General features: G+C 46.6%; 1 protein-coding gene across 2 annotated transcripts in view; it reads left to right on the top strand.

Annotated features, from left to right (window-relative positions):
- Nucleotides 1-260: 260 nt before the first annotated feature.
- Nucleotides 261-20,474, top strand: part of CHD9 (chromodomain helicase DNA binding protein 9) — a 224,831-nt gene continuing 204,617 nt past the window's right edge. Inside the window, exon 1 of one of the 2 annotated variants that reach the window (XM_010856368.1) lies at nt 261-371. The gene's annotated coding sequence lies outside the window, so the exon portion shown is untranslated. The remainder of the gene's footprint in view (nt 372-20,474) is intronic. The other variant, XM_010856358.1, reaches the window with a different exon arrangement.

The following is a 20,474-nucleotide window of genomic DNA, read 5'->3' as shown; positions in this document are numbered from 1 at the left end:
AGAATGGATCTCAGGCCAGCAGCCAAGGCCTGGCTGCCTCTCCGTGCCCCCAAGAGAAAGTTCAGCAAGTTCAGGTTCCAGTGCCCTCTAGGGAGTGAAGGTGATCCCACCCAGCCGGGATTTGCGCCCAGGGTGCGCAGCGTGCTGGAAAACCGCCCACGTGGGCAGCCGGGGCAGCATTTCCGCCCGGGACCTACCGCTCTCCCACCTCCCCGCCCGGTCCCCGCGCCTCCGCCCCGCGCCCACTAGGTGGCGCCTGCGCTCTAGTGGGCGCCTCTCGGGCGCAGACGAAAGCGACAGCGGAGCCCCGGCGACAGATCGAACCGGAGTCGCAGGATTCCGGGGACCGGAGGGCAGCGCCGGCAGCCAAGGTAGGAATTCCCGAGCCCCGGGCGTTTCCTGCGAACCTCTGTGGTCGGGGTGGGCCCCGCGGCGGCCGCCGAGGTCGGCTGGCGGTCTCGGTAGATAACCAGACAGGTCGGAGCGGCCGCACGTGTCGTTGCCTGCGGGGACCCGGAGACCCGCCGTCTGCAAGCTGGGCCTCGGGGCACAGCTGGACGCCAGAACGCTCGCACGCAAACATCCTCCGCTGGCTGGTTCCTCTGGAGAGCCTGCCCGAATCCCCCAGCAGCCAGTCCTAGGCGGAGAAAAGAGTTACTGCTCCCCAAATCGACTTCAGCGTTGGAGCCAAGGGCTGATCCAAAAGCACCATTTCTCCAACTTGCCTGCACGCTGGAATCGCTTGGGGGAGCATGAAAAAAATGCCGATGCCCCGTAGCCCTCCACCCCACCCCGCTCCGAGGCTCAGATGGAAGTGGTCTGGGTTGGGGCCTTGGACCTCTGGATATTGCAGAGCTTCCCAGGCGATTCCAACTAGCAGCTAAGGGTGAGGACCCTTGACCCAAAGGGTTGGAGGAAAAGGAAGACGGTTGTTGCAGCCCACAATGCTGATTCTCCTCCTCCTCCTTCTTCTTCAGGGAGTCTTTTAAGCAGGAAATATCTCCGCCTTTGAGCTGTCAAAGCCAAGATAACAAACCAACATCCTCCCTCCCAACAGGGCTGGTACTGAAAGGGTTGAACTCGAAAGTGGGCAGGGAACAGAAAGACACAGATGTAGAATATGAGAGAAGACTCTTGGGGAAAAGGGGGCTTGTCCTTACCCTGATCCCACAGAAGTTCAGGGGGCCACCTGGAGCAGCCCTCATCATTTTAGTAAATGCTATGTTTACAGTGAGCCTAGACTTAGAGTTCCCAGAGCCAGCCCTCCCTGGGCTGTGTGGCCCTCAAAAACTCATAGAATCACTCTTAGCCTCAGTTTCTTCATCTGCAAAATGGGTATGATCATATAAAACTCTTAGATTTGCCATGGAAATTATTGACCACAAGAGGTAATGTTTCCCAAGTGCTCACCTGTGCCTGGCACGATGCTAAATGCTTCCTGTGTGTGGGCACATCTACTCCTCACCCTGACCCACAAGGCATTAACTATACTAACTACCCCGTTTGATGGCCGAGGAAGCTGGGGCTCAGAAAGGCCAAGGAACGTGCTCAGAGTTAAATAATTAATTAGAAGCAGATCCTGTGTTTGAACCCAGGCAGTTTGATTCTAGAGCCCGTGGCAAAAGTACAATGAGTTGCTGTTTCCCTTTTTGATGGAGGGAACATAGAAAAAGCACATTACACAGGGCAGCTCATGGTGCCTCCTCTGCAAACACTAGCTGGCATTGCTTCCAGTGGAGCACTTTCACAGAACTGACTCATGGGCTCATTTAAATTGGATGTCTTGTGGAAAGCCTACTGTGTGCCAGGTTGTAATCCAGATGCTACAGATCCAACAGTGGGTAAGAGGCAAACGAGCCCTCAGTGAACTCACACTCTAGTGAATGAGAGAAATGAGAAGGAAGTACAGTGGATCCTCCTTGTTTGCAGACTCTGTATTTGCGAATTCTCCCACTCGCTAAAATTGATTTGTAACCCCCAAATCGGTATCTTCAGCACTTCTCATGGTCATTATGGACGTGAACAGGATGGCAGAAAATTCGAGTCACTCAACACACTTGTTCCCACCCGAGGTCGAAACGAGATGACCCTGCCTTCTTGTTCCAACTCTCAGAACTGAGCAAGCATCCCTTTTATGGTCTGTTTAGTGCCTTGGCTTGTTTTTTGTTGTTTTCGCATTTTTTGTGTGTTTTGTTGGTGATTTTGCTGTTTAAAAATCACCCCCAAGACCAATTTGCCGCATGACTCAGGGAACTCAACCCGGGGCTCTCTAACAACCTAGAGGGATAGGATGGGGTGGGAGGTGGGAAGGAGGTCAAAGAGGGAGGGGACACATGAATACCTCTGGCCGACTCATGTTGATGTAAGGCAGAGGCCGAGGAAATGGCAATGCACTCCAGTCCTCTTGCTGGAGAATTCCACGGACAGAGGAGCCTGGCAGGCCACAGTGCATAGGGTTGCAAAGAGTTGGACACAAATGAGTGACTTAAATTTCTTTCTAACACAATATTGTGAAGCAATTTTCCTTCAATTAAAAATAAGTTTGGGGAAAAAAATCAGCCCCCAAACATACTGCTGAAGTGCTGCTATCTAGCGTTCCCAAGCCCAGGAAGGCTGTGTTGTGCCTTATGGGGAAAACGTGTATTTGATAAGCTTTGTTCAGGCCTGAGTTGTAGTGGTACTGGCCGTGAGTTCAATGTCAGTGAATCAACAATATATATTAAATAAGGGGTAATGAAACAGAAACACACATAAAACAAGGTTAGGTATTGATCTGTTGAGGAAAATGTGACCAGAGGCTTGCAGAAACCTACCCTTAGGTTGTTCCCTTTAGGAGCAGTGGTTCAGTATTTGCTAATTTCATGTTCATGGCAGCTTCAGAGAACATAACCACTGTGAATAATGAGAATTGACTCTAATTAGAAATTACTGCACATGCAGTGAGAGAATCCAGCACAAAGATGGAGAGGCATACAGAAGGGACCTGCCTTGGATTGAGGGTTAAAAAGGCTGAGAAGCAGCCAGACAGAGGGTGGGATGGGGAAAACATGTTCCAGGGAGGAAAAACAGCATATGCAAAGGCCAACAGGTAGCAAAGTCAAGGAGCTCAAGAAAAGCCAGTGTGCAGGGCGTGTGGAGGAAGCAGAAGTCTAATACTGTAGTAATATGCTGGAGAAGGAGTCTGGGGCCAGGTGGCAGTGTTTCGTGGGCAGCTCTCCTTGCGTCCAGTTAGCACAGAAATCCTGGCAGGCGAGGCAGGATAGTTTTTACCTTTGACAGGTGATGAAATTGATGCCCTGGACAACTATATGCCTTGCTCAAGGTTATACCACTGGTAAGCGGTAAAACCCACCTCCCCAACCTGATCTGGATCTAATGTTGAACAGACATTTGAGTGTTGGTCTGAGATCTCAGGACATGATCTTGGTCCAGGGATTTGGTTTGGTTTGGGGAGAAATCAGTTACTGAATGAAGCCATCCAGAGCGGATGAAACCACCTGGAACAGCAGAGTGTGGGAGAAGACAAGATCTCATGTCCTTTTAAAAATGAAATTATTCTTGGTGTTAAAACGTTAATGTCTCAGGAGAAGAGTCCTAAGTACCTGCAGAGAGCAGAGGGAGGCCACAGAGATGTAAGAAAAGGAAATGTGAGTGGCTGATCCAAAAAACCCCTCAATACTAGGTCTGGTGATAGGCTGTCCACCCAGGGGCAACAAGGTCTCAATCTGCCTCTTGTCCCCACAGGATAATGATCTGGAATAGGGGTCAGCAAACCCTTCTGTAAATGTTTTGAGTGTTGCGGACCATAGAGTTTCAGCTGTTGCTGTTGTTCAGTTGCTAAGTTGTGTCTGACTCTTTGTGACCCCATGGACTGCAGTACACCAGGCTTCCCTGTCCTTCGCTGTCTCCCAGAGCTTGTTCAAACTTATGTCCATTGAGTTGGTGATGCCATCCAACCATCTCATCCTCTGTTGCCCCCTTCTCCTCCTGCCCTCAATATTTCCCAGCATTAGAGTCTTTCCAGTGAGTTGACTCTTTGCATCAGGTGGCCAAAGTATTGGAGCTTCAGCTTCAGCATCAGTCCTTCCAGTGAATATTCAGGGTTGATTTCCTTTAGGATTGACTTGTTTGAAACTCATTAGGGTTTAAGTTGCAGCTACTCAACCCTGCAGTTATGGAGTAAAAGCAGCCATAGATGGTATGGGACTGAATGAGTGTAGCTGTGTTTCCAATAAAACTTCATTGATGGATGTTGAAATCTGGGTTTTATATCATTTTTATGGGCCACAAAACATTATTCTTGTTTTGATTTTTTCCCCAACCATTTAAAATTGTAAAAGCCATTCTTAGCTTACAGGCTGTGAAAAAACAGGTGGGGGATGAGGGTGCCTGTGAGCCATGGGCTGTAGTTTGCTGACTCTCGATCTAGAATCATGGACCTAAGTGTCAGAAGGATACTAAATGTCCTCTTACTTGAATTCTTTCCCAATTCATGAAGCTCCAGGGAGTACTCCCAGCCATTTCTTCAGCGCCATAGTTAAACTGTGCCATAGTTGGGGTTTCCCTAAAGCACATCATGAGACCAGGATTTGGGTGCCTAAAATTTATTTGGAAGGTGATCCCAGAAAGCCCAGTGAGACTGAAATGGACTGGGGAAGAAAGGAAATCCAGTAAAGGTTGTGTTGATGAATGAGTTACTGTGGGACAAAAGGCTCAGCCTCTCTGGGGATTCTTAGAGAGACTGTGTGTCCCAGTATTCCCCCCAATTTCTGCATGCAGTCTGGAGAACACACCCTGTAGCCAAAAAATGCCTTCAGGTAGAAGGACGTGAGAGGCAGCAGGTGTGACTGGAAACTGCTGCAGGTGTCCTCTGGGGGCGCTGGTGAGTATGGTGGTCTACAACGTGTTTCTAATTTTGCTTTTTGAAGCATACTGATCATACCCTTTGGAGAAGGCAATGGTATCCCACTCCAGTACTCTTGCCTGGAAAATCCCATGGACGGAGGAGCCTGGTGGGCTGCAGTCCATGGGGTCACTAAGAGTCAGAAACGACTGAGTGACTTCACTTTCACTTTTCACTTTTATGCATTGGAAAAGGAAATGGTAACCCACTCCAGTGTTCTTGCCTGGAGAATCCCAGGGACAGGAGAGCCTGGTGGGCTGTGGTCTATGGGGTCGCACAGAGTCGGACACTACTGAAGCAACTTAGCAGCAGCAGCATCAGATCATACCCTTATGGCAGAAAATGAAGAGGAACTAAAAAAACCTCTTGATGAAAGTGAAAGAGGAGAGTGAAAAAAGTTGGCTTAGAGCTCAACATTCAGAAAACTAAGATCATAGCATCTGGTCCCATCACTTCATGGGAAATAGATGGGGAAACAGTGGAAACAATGTCAGATTTTATTTTGGGGGGCTCCAAAATCACTACAGATGGTGATTGCAGCCATGAAATTAAAAGACACTTACTCCTTGAAAGGAAAGTTATGACCAAGTTAGATAGCATATTCAAAAGCAGAGACATTATTTTGCCAACAAAGGTCCGTCTAGTCAAGGCTATGGTTTTTCCAGTGGTCATATATGTATGTGAGAGTTGGACTGTGAAGAAAGCTGAGCACCAAAGAATTGATGCTTTTGAACTGTGGTGTTGGAGAAGACTCTTGAGAGTCCCTTGGACTGGAAGGACATCCAAGCAGTCCATCCTAAAGGAGATCAGTCCTGGTTGTTCATTGGAAGAACTGATACTGAAGCTGAAACTCCAATACTTTGGCTGCCTCATGTGAAGAGTTGATTCACTGGAAAAGACCCTGATGCTGGGAGGGATTGGGGGCAGGAGGAGAAGGGGACTACAGAGGATGAGATGGCTGGATGGCATCACTGACTCGATGGACATGAGTTTGAGTGAACTCTGGGAGTTGGTGATGGACAGGGAGGCCTGGCGTGCAGCGATTCGTGGGGTCACAAAGAATCAGACGCGACTGAGCAACTGAACTGAACTGAACTGATCATACCACTGGGCTTCCCTGGTGACTCAGCAGTAAAGAATCTGGCTGCCAATGCAGGAGATATGGGTTTAATCCCTGGGTTGGGATGATCCCCTGGAGAAGGAAATGGCAACCCATTCCAGTATTCATGCCTGAGAAAGCCCATGGACAGAGAAGCATGGCGGGCTATAGCCCATGGGGTCTCAAAGAGTTGGACACAACTTAGCAACTAAAAAATAACCATCATACCACTGGGTGACGGTTGAGATGATTTTGTGTGACAGACCGTCATGGCACTGAAGATCACGAAACCTCATTCGAGAAAAAGAAGTTATTTCCTTTTTAAACCATCTCTTTGATCCTGCACTGCCTCCCTCCCCAGCACTTTGCTGCTGTCTCTCCCCAGAGGAGGAGCTGCAGCTTTTCACTACCTCGAACTTGCCAGACTTTCCCTTCTGACCACAGTCTATCCCTGGCTCAGAGGGTAAAGAATATGCCTGCAAGGCAGGAGACCTGTGTTTGATCCCTGGGTTGGGAAGATCCCTTGGAGAAGGGCATGGCAACCCAATCTAGTATTCTTACCTGGAGAATTCCACGGACAGAGGAGCCTGGTGGGCTGCAGTCTGGGAGGTCGCAAAGAGTCGAATGTAGCTGAGTGACTAACACTTCATTTCCTTTTGACCACAGTCAACAAAAGAAGTCTCAGTGAAGTACCAGACTGTTTTTTGTAACACTTACTTGTCTCCCTTCTTAGGGAAAAAGCAGTAGTCCTCAAATTGAGGGGATGGAACAGGCAACAGTAGCTAGCTAAGATTTAATAACATTGTTTTATGTTTATTTGTACAGTTGCCATCTGTACATGGCAAGTGCTTCTGGCTTTGCCTTTACAGTAATAATATGAAGTTTCCTTTCAAAAAAATTTATAGAAATAATGTGTCTCCTTAAAGAAAAATAGTACATAATAGTATAAGTGATATTAGATTGTAATAAAAATAGTAATAATTGCTACCACTTACTTAAGAACATACTGCTTACTGGGTGCTATTCTAAGCACTTTGCATGTATAATTTGACCAGTCCTCAGCACAATCACATGGGTTAGGTACTATTTGAGGTAGGTACAATTATTAGTGGAGAAAACAGGCATAGGAAAGTAAGGTAACTTGCCCAAAGTTATGTAGCTAGTAAGTGACAGAACTGGACAGAGGAGCCTGGTGGGCTACAGCCCATGGGGTCTCAAAGAGTCAGACATGACTTAGCTGCTAACCACCAACAGAAAGAGACAGAACTGGAAAATGAACCCAGGCGTTCCTGTTCCAATCTGTGTTCCCGATGGTTACACTGCATCTCACAAACCTGACAAAGAAGAAAGAAAAAAAAGTGATAATATTTGGGACTTCCGTGGTGGTCCGGTGGTTAAGTTTTCATCTTCAAATGCAGGGGGTTCGGACTTGAACCCTGGTCGGGAAGCTAAGACCCTACATGCCTCACAGCCTAAAAACCAAAATATAAAACAGAGGCAATACTGTAGCAAATTCAATAAAGATCTTAAAAATGGTCCACATTAAAAAAAAAAAAAACTTTAAAGAACTTATTTGATGATATTTGAAGGATTGATATTAAAGGGGTATTACCTTCAAAAATTCCCCTTTAGGTGGACTTCCCCAGTCGTTAAGACTCCATGCTCCCAAGGCAGGAGGCCCAGGTTCCATCCCTGGTTGGGGAACCAAGATCCTGCATGCTGTAAGATGTGGCCACCCCTCAAATTTTTTTAAGTTTCTCTACTTTATCTTGTTGAAACCTGTCTCCCTGTATCTGCCACCCCCATGGTTGCTGTACTTTCTTCCAGAACCCCAGGGAACAGATGTATCCCCCCTGCATCACTGCAGTCCTTCAGATATTTGATGGCTAGGAACCCATTGGCCCTCTGGGATCTTCCCTGCTCTAGATTAAGCACTGCCAGTTCCTTCCGCTTTCTTTCTATCAAGTGTTCTTGGCATCTCCCCCACCCCACCGCCCAAGCCCAGAATTTCTTTCTTCCTTATTCTTTTCTACTCAACAGAACTTATTTTGGTGGCTCTAGCACTTTTTTTTTGCAGGCCTCCCACAGCTCATTCGGGGCTCAGGGGAGATGGCTGTGGTCGGAGTGATTGACGTGGCAAAGAGCAGCTGGCTAGTGATGTCGGGAGAAGAACCCCTCAGGGCCAGCGTGACTGGGGCGGGGTGGAGGGGTGGGTGGGGGAAGCTGGAGGCTGGTGATGCCACTCATTCTTTGCAGGTTACAGAGGGAGAGCCTTTATCGCATGTGAAGCTGATCAGGCTGAAAGGGACAGACTCACCAAATTCACAGCAGCCTGGTGAGGAAGCCAGATCACAAATATGTGAGATGGGACAAGCACCATGAAGCAGGCTGAAATCTTCATGTCAGCCTGTCAGCACATTCTTTCCCCTGTAGAAAAGTCACGGGGGATGCCAGATTCTAGCTAGTAGGTTGGTATTCATGGAATTCAAACAAGGTGAACAAGATGAATGATTTTCATAGCCAGGATGGCCCGAGGTATTTATATCCTCTGAGGGACACAGGAGTCCAGAATGACTCTCGGCCTAATTCTCCTGCTCATGACTAATCAATAAACCAATCTTTGCCTTCCTACTGCTCCCTGGACCAATCTTAAGATTCTGATTAAGAAAGACTTCCAGGAAGCTCTGAGCTGCCTGTAAGGCTCAAGGGATTTCCACTACTATGGACAATATGAAAGAAAAGATAAACTCTCAAAGGCTTGCTCTTTCTTACCCTTTTTTCTCAGCTCCTCACAAGTTTACCGTGTCTCTCTACCCAACATTCCTTCATTTTATGTTCATACAATTGGCCTCTCCCATCCCTCCCATTGTCAAGTTTTGATTTGATTTCCAGGCGTTGCTCTTCCTGCTTTGACCAGAGGAACATCCTGTCCTATCCTTAAGAACTTTTGCAGATCAGTAATCACAGACGTTTCGTGTGCATACTACTGATATACTGCCCCACAGGTCACACACAGGGTGACTTGCTGTGTCCCTCTATGTCATAGCTTCTTGCAATCAAGAAGCAGCTTTCCAGGATATTGAGTTTTGTTCCATTATAGAATTGGCAGGATCACAATTTTAAGCTGTTACTACTGTTATCACTCGTCTATGCCTGAAGACTGGGGTACAAGGTGTGTTGAAGAAAAAGGGGCCAGGAGAGGAGGTTTAAGGCACTAAACCCAATAAATTGTGGAGTATGCTGCTCGTGACCAACACTTACGCTTATCTGTAGAGTTAGGAGTGGGGCTTCCCTGGTGGCTCAGTGGTTAAGAATGCACCTGCCAACACAGGGGACAAGGGTGCCATCCCTGGTCCAGGAAGATCCCACTTGCTGTGGAGCAACCAAGCCCATGTGCCACAACTACTGAGCCTGTATTCCAGAGCCCAGGAACCGAACTACTGAAGCCCATGCACCCTAGAGCCACGCTCCGTAACAAGAGAAGCCACCCCCAAAAAAAAGCACGAGAACCACAACAGAAAGTAGCGCCAGCTCCCTGCAACTGAGCACAGTGACGAAGACCCAGCACAGCCAAAAAGAAATAAAGGAATCTTTAAAACAAAAAACAAGGAGTTAGGAATCCTGTTGTTTTGGAGCAAAGAGACCTTTTGCCAGCCATTAAAAATGTACATTTTGGGGACTTCCCTGGTGGTCCGAGCTCCCAATCCAGGGAGTCTGGGTTCAATCCCTGGTCAGGGAACTAGATTTCACATGCCACAACTACGAGCTCGCATGCCTCGAACTAGGAACCAATGCAGCCAAATAAATAAATATATATTTTTTAAAGTGTACATTTTGTTGGGACATCCCTGGTGATCATGGTGAAAACTCCTTCCCTCGTGGTGAAGACTCCATGCTTCCAACGCAGGGGGTGCAGGTTCAGCCCCTAATAGGCGAATTAAGTCACACGGTGTGGCCCAATAAGAGATATTTATATATGTATAACTGAATCACTTTGCTGTGCACTTGAGACTTAACCCAACACTGTAAATTAACTGTCCTTCAAATTTTTTTAATGTGCACTTTGCACATAACCTCTTTTCCCACCCATATAAAGAACCTTGACTTACATAAAGGAAGATAAAATGCATTTAGAGAAGGATCTCCTGGAGCACCTCAAGAGGAAACGTGGGCTGACCAGGGAGCTCCACTTCTCACTTGAAGAAGCCTGCCAGTCTGAGAAAGGCACAGCCCCTCAGTTAGGGGAGTCGGATGGAGGAGGTTCCTGCAGCGTCCTTGGAGTGAAAGGCCCCCTCTCCCTGCGGACTCTGGCTGTATCCGCTGCTTCTCCTCAGTCTGTCAGCAGGCAGCTGGTGGGCCTGGCTTCCTTCACAGCCCCGCTACAGCTGTGCAAATGTGCACCACAAAGCCAAGGGTTCTGAGGGTCAACCCAGGAATTTGTTTTTAGTAGACTTTGGGGTTTTTTTTTTTACCAGTTTAGATTTACAGAGAACTTGTGATGACAGTAGAGAGTTCCCATACACCCCATACCCAGGTTCCCCTACTAACCGTTTGGTAACCCACAGTCCATTGGTTCTAATTAATGAACCACACTGATACATGATGGATAACCCAAACCCACAGTTTATTCAGATTTTCTCAGTGTTTACCTAATGCCCTTTTTAAAATTCCAGGATCTCGTCTACTGTCCTACATTATTTCATTTTATTATTTCTGGCTGCATTGGGTCTTCATGGTGATGCTTGGAGTGGGGGGCTCTCTAGTTGTGGCACGGCTTGTGTGACCTGAGTTCTCCAAGCAGGGATTGAACCCACGTCCCCTGCATTGGAAGGCAGATTCTTAACCACCAGATCTCTAGGGTCATCCCCTAGTGGTCACGTCTCCTTAGGCTCCTGTTGGCTGTGACTGTGTTTCAGAACTCCCTTGTCTGACTCACCTTGCCAGTTTTCAGGGGTACCAGACAAATGTACTGTCAGAATACCACCCTGTTGAAATTTGTGTGATATTTTTCTCACAGTTGGACTCAGGTTATAGGTCTTGGCGAGGAAATAAAGTGAAAATAAATTCTGCAGATATAAAGTGCCTCTTTTTATCACATCACATGTCCGTGATACCAACATGACTTTCCACTGTTGCTACTGCCCTGGGTCACCCGGCTGAGGTTGCATTTGTCATACTGTTCTCTTGAAAGGAAGATTCTTATGTACAGTTCTACCCCTCCTCCTTTAGGGTCATGTGTCTACATTATTTATTTATTTGGCTGTCCAGTCTTAGTTACAATGTGTGGGATCTTTCTTATGGCAATAGAGCTTCTCTCTACTTGTGGTGTGCAAGCTTAGTTGACCCGTGGCATGTGGGATCCTAATTCCCCAACCGGGGATCCCCTATATTGGGAGGTGGATTCTTAACCACTGGGGAAGCCAGAGTTTAGAACTGTGCAGGGGAGGTTGAACTCCTCTCTCCCACTGATTAATTTTTCTTGTTATTAGTAATAGTATGGACTTGTGGATTTTATCTTATACCCCAGGCTATAATCTAATGCTACTTTGTTTTGTTGCTCAAGTTATTCTAGCTTTGGCCACTAGGAATGGAGTTTGTGTTTTTAAACTGGCTCGCACGCGTTGTCCAAGTTGCGTGTGCACGCTCAGCTGTGTACGGCTTTTTGTGACCCACCAGGCTCCTCTGTCCATGGAATTCTGCAGACAAAAGTACTGGAGTGGGTTGCCATTTCCTTCTCCAGGGGGTCTTCCCATCCAGGGATCAAACCAGTGTCTCCTGCTTTGGTAGGCGGGTTCTTTACCACTGAGCCACCTGCAAAGTTCTCTTTAAAGTAGCTCCCGAGGCCTTTTTTATACATGTTGGAGTTTGGGACCCATGTAGGCCTGGGTTCACACACCGGCTCCACCACTTCCTGGCCGTGTGTGTGTTCTTGGCAGGTTGCTCTACTGCTGGGGCGTCGGTTTTCCCAGCTGAAAATGGAGCTGAGATTGCTGCCCGCCACTTAGGGTTATTAAGATGCTCTTAGTTTCAATTTACATTCCCACCAACAGTGCAAGAGAGCTCCCTTTTCTCCACACCCTCTCCAGCATTTACTGTTTGTAGATTTTTTCATGGTGACCCTTCTGATCAGTGTGAGGTGATAACCTCATTGTAGTTTTGATCTGCATTTCTCTAATAATTAGTGCTGTTGAGCATCTTTTTCATGTGCCTTGTGGCCATCTGTATGTTTTCTATGAAGAAATGTCTGTTTAGGTTTTCCACCCTTTTTTTTTTAAATTTTTTTGATTGGGTTGTTTATAAATTGATATAGCCACTATAAGGAACAGTATGGAGGTTCCTTAAAAAACTGAAAGTGGACCTACCATATGACCCAGCAATCTCACTACTGGGCATACACTCTGAGAAAACCATAATTCAAAAGGACACATGCACCCCAATATTTGTTGCAGTAGACAGGACATGGAAGCAACCTAAATGTCCATTGATAGATGAATGGATAAAGATGTGATACATATACACAATGGAATATTGTTGCTGTTGTTACTGTTCAGTCACTAAGTCATGTCTGACTCTTTGCGACCCCATGGACTGAAGGACACCAGGCTTCCCTGTCTGTCATTGTCTCCCAGAGTTTGCTCAAATTCATGTTCTTTGAGTTGGTGATTCTATCTAACCGTCTCGTCCTCTGCAACCTCCTTCTCATTTTGCCTTCAATCTTTTCAGTGAGTAGGCTCTTCCCATCAGATGGCCAAAGGAGTGGAGCTTCAGCTTCAGCATCAGTCCTTCCAGTGAATATTCAGGGTTGATTTCTGTTACGTTGACTGGTTTGATCTCTTTGCAGTGCAAGGGACTCTCAAGAGTCTTCTCCAGCACCACAATTTGAAACCATAAATTCTTTGGCACTCATTTGTAAAGCCTCATCAGACAACCACTTTGCTTTCTTGAATTTCTTTTTCTTTGGGATGGTTTTGGAATATTACTCAGCCATAAAAAGGAATGAAATAGATCATTTGTAGAGGTGTAGAAGGCAATGGCACCCCACTCCAGTACTCTTGCCTGCAAAACCCCATGGACAGAGGAGCCTGGTAGGCTGCAGTCCATGGGGTCGCAAAGAATCGGACACGACTGAGCGACTTCACTTTCACTTTTCACTTTCATGCATTGGAGAAGGAAATGGCACCCCACTCCAGTACTCTTGCCTGCAAAACCCCATGGACAGAGGAGCCTGGTAGGCTGCAGTCCATGGGGTCGCAAAGAATCGGACACGACTGAGCGACTTCACTTTCACTTTTCACTTTCATGCATTGGAGAAGGAAATGGCAACCCCCTCCAGTGTTCTTGCCTGGAGAATCCCAGGGATGAGGGAGCCTGGTGGGCTGCCATGTGTGAAGCAGATAGCTAGTTGGAGGCTGCTGTATAGCACAAGGAGCTCAACTCGATGCTCTGTGGTGACCTAGAGGGGTAGGATTTGGGGGGATGGGAAGGAAGTCCAAGAAGGAGGGGATATATGTATGCATATAGCTGATTCACTTCATTGTACAGCAGAAACTAACACACTATTATAAAGCAACTATACTCCAAATTTTTTTTTAAAGACATACTTAGCATGTCCTCTGTCAATATAAGTTGTTATTATTGTTAGTTTGGCATTCACATTCCATCTGATTCTGGTTCCAGATGGTTAGAAATGAAGGCCAACATCCTTCACAAGGAATGAAGGCATCCTTATGGCTTCAAGCACTTCCTTTCCCAGATGACTGTGCCAGAGTTCCTGCGAGGGGTCCCCTTCTCCCAGGTCACCTCCTCTCCCCGCCCACCAGCCTTCTCTCCAGCTCCAGGTGGCTGCACAACATTTTCATCTTCCTTTTCAACTTCTGCCTCTCAGTCACACCACACGCCCACCAGACAATCTACCTCGAGTGCCTTCCAGCAGTTCACACAGCTGCACATCCTCAGCCCCTCAACCCCGCTTCAGCACCACTTCCTGGGGCACCGCCCAGCAGCCCAGCGGGAAGTGCCCCCTCCCTCTGCCTCCCAACTGCCAGAGCCCTGCTGTGCCTACTCTTGCCCAACAGCCCTTATCGCTTGAGACCCCCGAGTCCTCCCCTCAACAGTCCTCGTCTTTGTTCATCTTTATATCCCGCTTGCACCCTCTGAGACCCCGACACCAGTCTGTGGTCTCATCTGCACCTGTGCTGAGTTTCAACAAGACAAAGGAAGCAGGGGAAAGTCCATTTCCTCAGCCTACCAGGCTCCTCTGTCCATGGGGTTTTGCAGGCAAGAGTACTGGAGTGGGTCACCATTGCCTTCTACACCTCTACAAATGATCTATTTCATTCCTTTTTATGGCTGAGTAATATTCCAAAACCATCCCAAAGAAAAAGAAATTCAAGAAAGCAAAGTGGTTGTCTGATGAGGCTTTACAAATGCCTTTACAAAGGCCTAACTGGACTTCCCAGAGGTCGAAGTGACCCTAGGTCACTTCCAACTTTTATATACGTGTGTGTGTGTGTGTGTATATATATATATATTTAAATTATGGTAAAATATACAGGGCTTAACATTTACCATTTGAAAGTATACAGTTTGGTGGCATTAAGTACAATTGCAGCCATCACCAAAATCCCTCTCCAGGTGGTTCCAGAACTTTTTCTTCCTAATGAAAACTTCATACTCATTGAACAATGGATTTAACTGTTTAATCAGTTTTGATTTCCTCCCCCATTTTCTCCTTCCTCCAGCCTCTGACAACCACCATTCCACTTTCTGTCTCTGTGATTTTGATGACCCTAGGTACCTTACATGTAAGGATGGATCACTTAATAGTTGTCCTTATGTGACTGGAGTATTTTACTTAATATAAAGTCTTTAAGGCTCATTCACGTTGCAGCATATGTCAGGATTTCCTTCCTTTTTAAGGCTGAATTCTATTCTATTGTATGCACCTACAGCATTTGGTTTGTCCATTTTTCTGCTGATGGACATTTGGGCTGCTTCCACTTTTTGGCTGTTGTGAATAATACTGCTATGAACATGGGTATACAGATATTTTTGCTTTTAACTCTTTTGGCTATATATCCATAATGGATCATAAGGTAACTCTACATTTTATTTTTTGAGAAACAGCCTACCATTTTCTACGGAGGCTGTACCATTTTACATTCCCACCAGCAATGCTCAGAGGTTCCTATTTCCCCACATCCTTGCCAACACTTGTTATTTTCTGCTTTGATTATTTGTTTTTTCATTAACAGTCATTCTAATAGGATCTCATAGATTTGATTTGCGTTTTCCTAGTGATTAAAGATGTTGATCATCTGTTTATGTGCTTATTGGTCACTTGAATATCTTCTTTGGAGAAATGTCTATTCAAATCTTTTGTCCAAGTTTTAATCAGATTGAGTTTTTTGTTGTTGAGTTGTAGGCGTTCTGTGTGTATTCTGGATATTAATCCCTTATCACATACGTGATTTGCAAATATTTTCCCCCCTTCTCCCTTTTCACTCCCTTCTCCCTTTTCACCAGTGTCCTTGTGAAGTTCTATTTACCTAGTATGTCCTTGTGAAGTTCTGTTTACCTAGTTTTTCTTTTGTTGCTTCTGCTTTTGCTGTCATATCCAAGCAATCATTACCCTAACCCTGAACCTAACCCTAACATTGCCAATTCCAATGCCATAAAGCATTTCCTTTATGTTTTCTTGTAAGAGTTTACAGTTTTAGAGCCTATGTTTTAGTCTTTGGTTCATTTTAGGTAAGTTTTGTATATGGTATAAAGTGAAAGTCCAGCTTCATTCTTTTGTATATGGATATCCAGTTTTTGCAGCACTGTTTGTGAAGAAGATCGTCTTTTCCCTGATGAATGGTTTTGGCACCCTGTTGAAATCAGGGCATAATGGTTATTTGACCATATATACTCCAGGGTCCATTTCTAGGCTCTCTTTTCTATTCTACTGGTTTACATATCTGTCTGTATAGCAGTCACATGTTCTTTTGTTTACTATTACCTTTGAAAGATTTGAAATCCTAAGTCTGAGTTCTCCAGCTTTGTTCTTTTTCAGGATTGTTCTGGCTTTTGGGGTTCCTTGTGATTCCTTATGAATTTCAGTATGGATTTTTCTGTTTTTGCAAAAAAAAATTGTTATTGGGATTCTGGTAGAGATTGCAGGTGAATCTGTAGATCACTTTGAGGAGTATTATCTTAATACTAAGTCTTCCAATCCATGAACATGGGATGTCTTTCCATTTATTTTTATCTTTCATTTCTTTCAGCAATGTTTTGCAGTTTTCAGTGTACAAATCTTTCACCTCCTTAGTTCAATTTAGTCCTAAGTGTTTTATGCTTTTTTGTGCTCACTTGTACTTTTTGAAGCTCCTGATATATTGCAAAATAAAGAAATATAAAACAAGATACCAGAATGGTGGTCAGTTTAAACCATATGTTCTTCTCAGTGTTTCTCAGGGACAGCACATATAGTAATGGGACTATATAGTGACAAAAGCCTAACTTGGAGTCCCTTCATGAATGTGAGGTCTCCCTGTCCACTATCCCCCACTGTGATGGGAGGAAAGAGCCTGAGTGGTTCCTGTTACTGGGGTGGGTGTGGGAATGACAAAATATTCCCTCAGGTGTGCCTGGCTGAGGGATCCAGGAGAGGCTTGAAGTCCCCGAGGCCTTATCAAAGCATCTTCCCAGAATGTGATGTTGAGAACTTCCAGACCTCTTTAAAGCCTCAGGCTGGAAGACCCCACAGTCCTGCATACTTTCTCCCTGGAACAAAAGCAGTCAGCCAGAGGTACAGCTGAAACAGAACAGCCAGCTTACCCACACCATGGTCTTGCTAACGCTGTGGGGATTTTATGGGCTGTGTTACTGGCCCACGCCAGTTTCAGTTTGAGGAGTTGAGTGAGGACAAAAGGTGAGGGAGTTCAGCGTGTGAGGGCCAGTCCCTGTTCAGGCATTTCCCCAGCCTCCTGGAAGGGCTTCTAAATGGCAGGCCTCTCCTCTCCAGCCCTTCAGCCGTCTTAGCTTTTTCTCAGCCGCTCTTTTTCAGGCATTGGATTTATTTTGCTTCTCCTTTTTGTGGCCTGTGAGGACACGCACACAGCATAGCCGCACACGCATGCACACACACCCCCACCCCTCGTTCTGTAGCCCTCCAAATGTCTGCAGATTTTATAGGCTGTGGTGTCTGGAGACACAATCTCTGTCTCCTCTTCTGTCTTCTTTCCTCCTTCTCCTTCCTGCTAAAGCCTGTTGTTGTCTTATCCCCAGCCGGAAGCCCCCCTCTGTCATGGGGCCAGGTTCCCGGCCACTAGCTCTGCTCCAGCTGCTGCTCCTGCAGGCCTCAGCCAACTCCTATTTCCATGGCAACCAAAACTCATTTTTCTATCCCTGCATTTCCACTTTGGAAAGGAAACCCATAATAGTTTTTTTTAAAGAAAAAAAAAAATTGAGCTACATCTGGCATCGTCAACTTGGACTGTACTGAATTCCTAGCTCCCCCGACTCCCTTGGTCTCACGGAGACCCTCCCCCACTTTCCTTCACCTGCCTCCACCCCTCCCACACCCTGTGGCTCCTGACTCAAAAGCAGGTTTGAGGAGGAGCCTGGGTGAGTTCTTTGTCTCTTTAAATTAATGCAAGAGGACTCTGTGCTTTGCCAGTTCAAGAAGAGGATGGGATTAGAGGCTGTTTACCGTGGCATCATGTAATGCTAACCTGTGCCATCTGTGGTATTTGTTTATTTACCCTCCCCTTGGCTGGTGAGGTCAGAGGTTGTCTGAATATGTCATTATGTCATCTCTGAAGATGAAGCTCCCACTCTTGGGCAGCATGACTCTGAGGTTCTGAACAAGATTTGATGACTACACTCTCAGTGTGGTGGGTTGGCTGGTTGGGCTGGCGTTACACATACAGGAACCTAGGAGAATGATGTGAAGGGGTTTGACAAAGCTCTCCCCTCCCCACCCCCACCCCTAAGACTTTCCTTACTGACTTGGCCTATCCCTGGTGCCTGGAAATTCCACGTTTGGCTGTGAATGCCATTGGGCTCACAAGCCGTTTGCTATTAAAAAGGTAAAGTGCGTGTTAAGTTGTGGTCAGCATGGACATTCCACCCCTGGCACCGTACCGTGCACATGAAATGTGCTCGGTTACTGTTTGTTGAGTTGCATTAACGTGTTAGCATATGGCAGTTCGACAGATAACTTTGGTTTGTTTTGTTGTACTGCTCTGCATGGCTTGTGGGATCTTAGTTCCCCTACCAGGGATTGCACCTGGGCCCCCAGGAGTGAAAGCACAGAGTCCTAACCACTGGACCACCAGGGAAGTCCCAAGAAAGGATTTTCTGTATTATTATTCACGACTTCATTGCACTCCCCTGAACTACCCACCGCCATCAGTATTGATAACAGAGAGTCACGTGCGAAGTGCAGGCATCAGTTTCTACTACAGCAGTTGGCTCTTCCGGCTGCTCAAAACACAACGTGGGCTGAGAAAACAAGGAGCATCATTCAGCCCCTCCAAGGGGAAGGCACTGTTTGTCTAAACATGGTTCTTTATCTCTACAACATGCTACCCCCGCCCGCTCCTGCTACCCATGCGGGCCTGGCTTTTTGAGTCACTCGTGCTGTGTTTTTGAACATAACGTGGGGGAAGAAGAGCCTCCACGGTCTGTTCAGCTCTGGCTCTGAAAAATACAAGCTGCATTCAACTGAATGACAGAAAGAAATCTGTCGAGCCAGGAAGCATAGTAAATACCGTGACTCTCTGCAAATGTGCACAGCCCAAACAGCTTTTTCCAGTCTGGAAAAATGAAGAGATGTGTCTGTGCAAAACCAGCCAAGCCTCCACCCCTCCTCCCTTTCCACCGCGCCACCCCCCACCTCCTGGCAGGGCCTCCCACCCAGCCCCAGACATTCAGTCATCAGCTTTCATCCTTTGTGACTTGCTTTGCCCCAGGAAATAACATTGCCCAGGCTCTGGGGAGATGTACCAGCCTCTCCCAGGCATCTGAGGGCCGTCTGTCTGGTTGGGTGTCTGTCTGGTTGGGTTTTGCTAGTCGTCTCCGACCTTGGCCAGCTTTGGCTCACAGCACTGTGGTGCGGGAAGCCGGGTGGGTCTGGTGTCTCCTCTTCCCTTGCTTGCTCCCTGCTGCTCTTCCCCTCAATCTTCCCCATTTTGCTCTGAAAGAACCTTTATCCCATCCCGACTTCCATGAGACAGTGTTTAGAGGGAAGGCTTGGACAAGGTAAGGGTTTAAAAGCATTCGCTTTGGCCTGGTACAGGGGGTGGAGGTGGAACAGGAAATTTCTCAGTGACTCAGAGACCACCAGGGCCAGGACAACCTTTGGTGGGTACAGTTTCTAAAGGGGAGGGGCTTACAGGGAAAGTCTGGGTCTGCACCTTGCCTTGAAGATACATTTGTGTAGCAGCTCTGGTGTTTTTGCTTCGATGGTATGTTTAGGAATGGGATAGTGCCGACAAAAACATTTGTCTCCTGCAATGTTGACCCCAGAGACCACATATCCAACTGCAGTTCAGTGTATTGGGAGGGGCGCTGGGATGGGGACTGGAAGCAGTGGGTTTGAACCATGACTCCTGAGTGGGGGGTGGGTGTGTCATTCACCGCTGTTTCCGTAGCAGCGAGGGCCAGCCTGCCAGCAGCACGTGCTCGACTAATGGTTGCTGAGTCAGTGAAGGAATGAATGAGCCCATGACCTTGGATACTTTGCCTCCTTGAACCTCAGTTTCTTTCTCTGTAAAAAAAAAATAGCATAGGGATGTCCCTGGTGGTCCAATGGCTGACTCCATGCTTCCCAACCAGGGGGCCCGGGTTCAATCCCTGGTCAGAGAACTAGATCCTGGTGCAGCCAAACAGATAAATAAATAACATTAAAAAAAAACCTAACCTGCCTAGTTCACCAGGTGAGTGCTCCTGCACACGTGTGTGCATGTGTGTGTGAGTGTGTGAAAGGGAGAGAGACAAAGCAGCAGTATGAATGTCCTCTGTTGTAAATTGGAATTTAAAAGTCAGTTTGACTCAGGTTCTGGGCTTTACCCTTAGTGTTTGTGTCTTTCCTCAGAATAAGGGTCTATATTTGTGTCCCCTGAACACTTCGTTCTCCATGCTGTATTCTAGGAACCCTAACGACTGGAGTGCATTTCATTTATTTTTTTTTAATTTTTATTTATTTTTTAAATTTTTTGACTATGTGGCATGTGGGATCTTAGTTCCCTAACCAGGGGTCAAACCCACACCCCCTGCATTGAAAGTGTGGAGTCTCAACCACTGGACCACCAAGGAAGTCCCTGGGGAGCATTTTAAATGCTCTTAACTGAGCAGTTTAAATCAGAGAACAAATAAATAAATAAATAAATAAATCAGAGAACAATGATTTTCAAGGTTGGCTTCTGACCAGTGCCATGTTGGTCCCATACTTGGCTCCAGAACTCCACGAACCACCTCCCCCAC

The sequence above is a fragment of the Bison bison genome, unplaced genomic scaffold, assembly GCF_000754665.1.
Source record: "Bison bison bison isolate TAMUID 2011002044 unplaced genomic scaffold, Bison_UMD1.0 scf7180017854266, whole genome shotgun sequence".
In the NCBI taxonomy this organism is placed as follows: Eukaryota; Metazoa; Chordata; class Mammalia; order Artiodactyla; family Bovidae; genus Bison; species Bison bison.
Note: the sequence above shows the minus strand (reverse complement) of the source record. Positions and strands in the feature narration are given on the sequence as shown.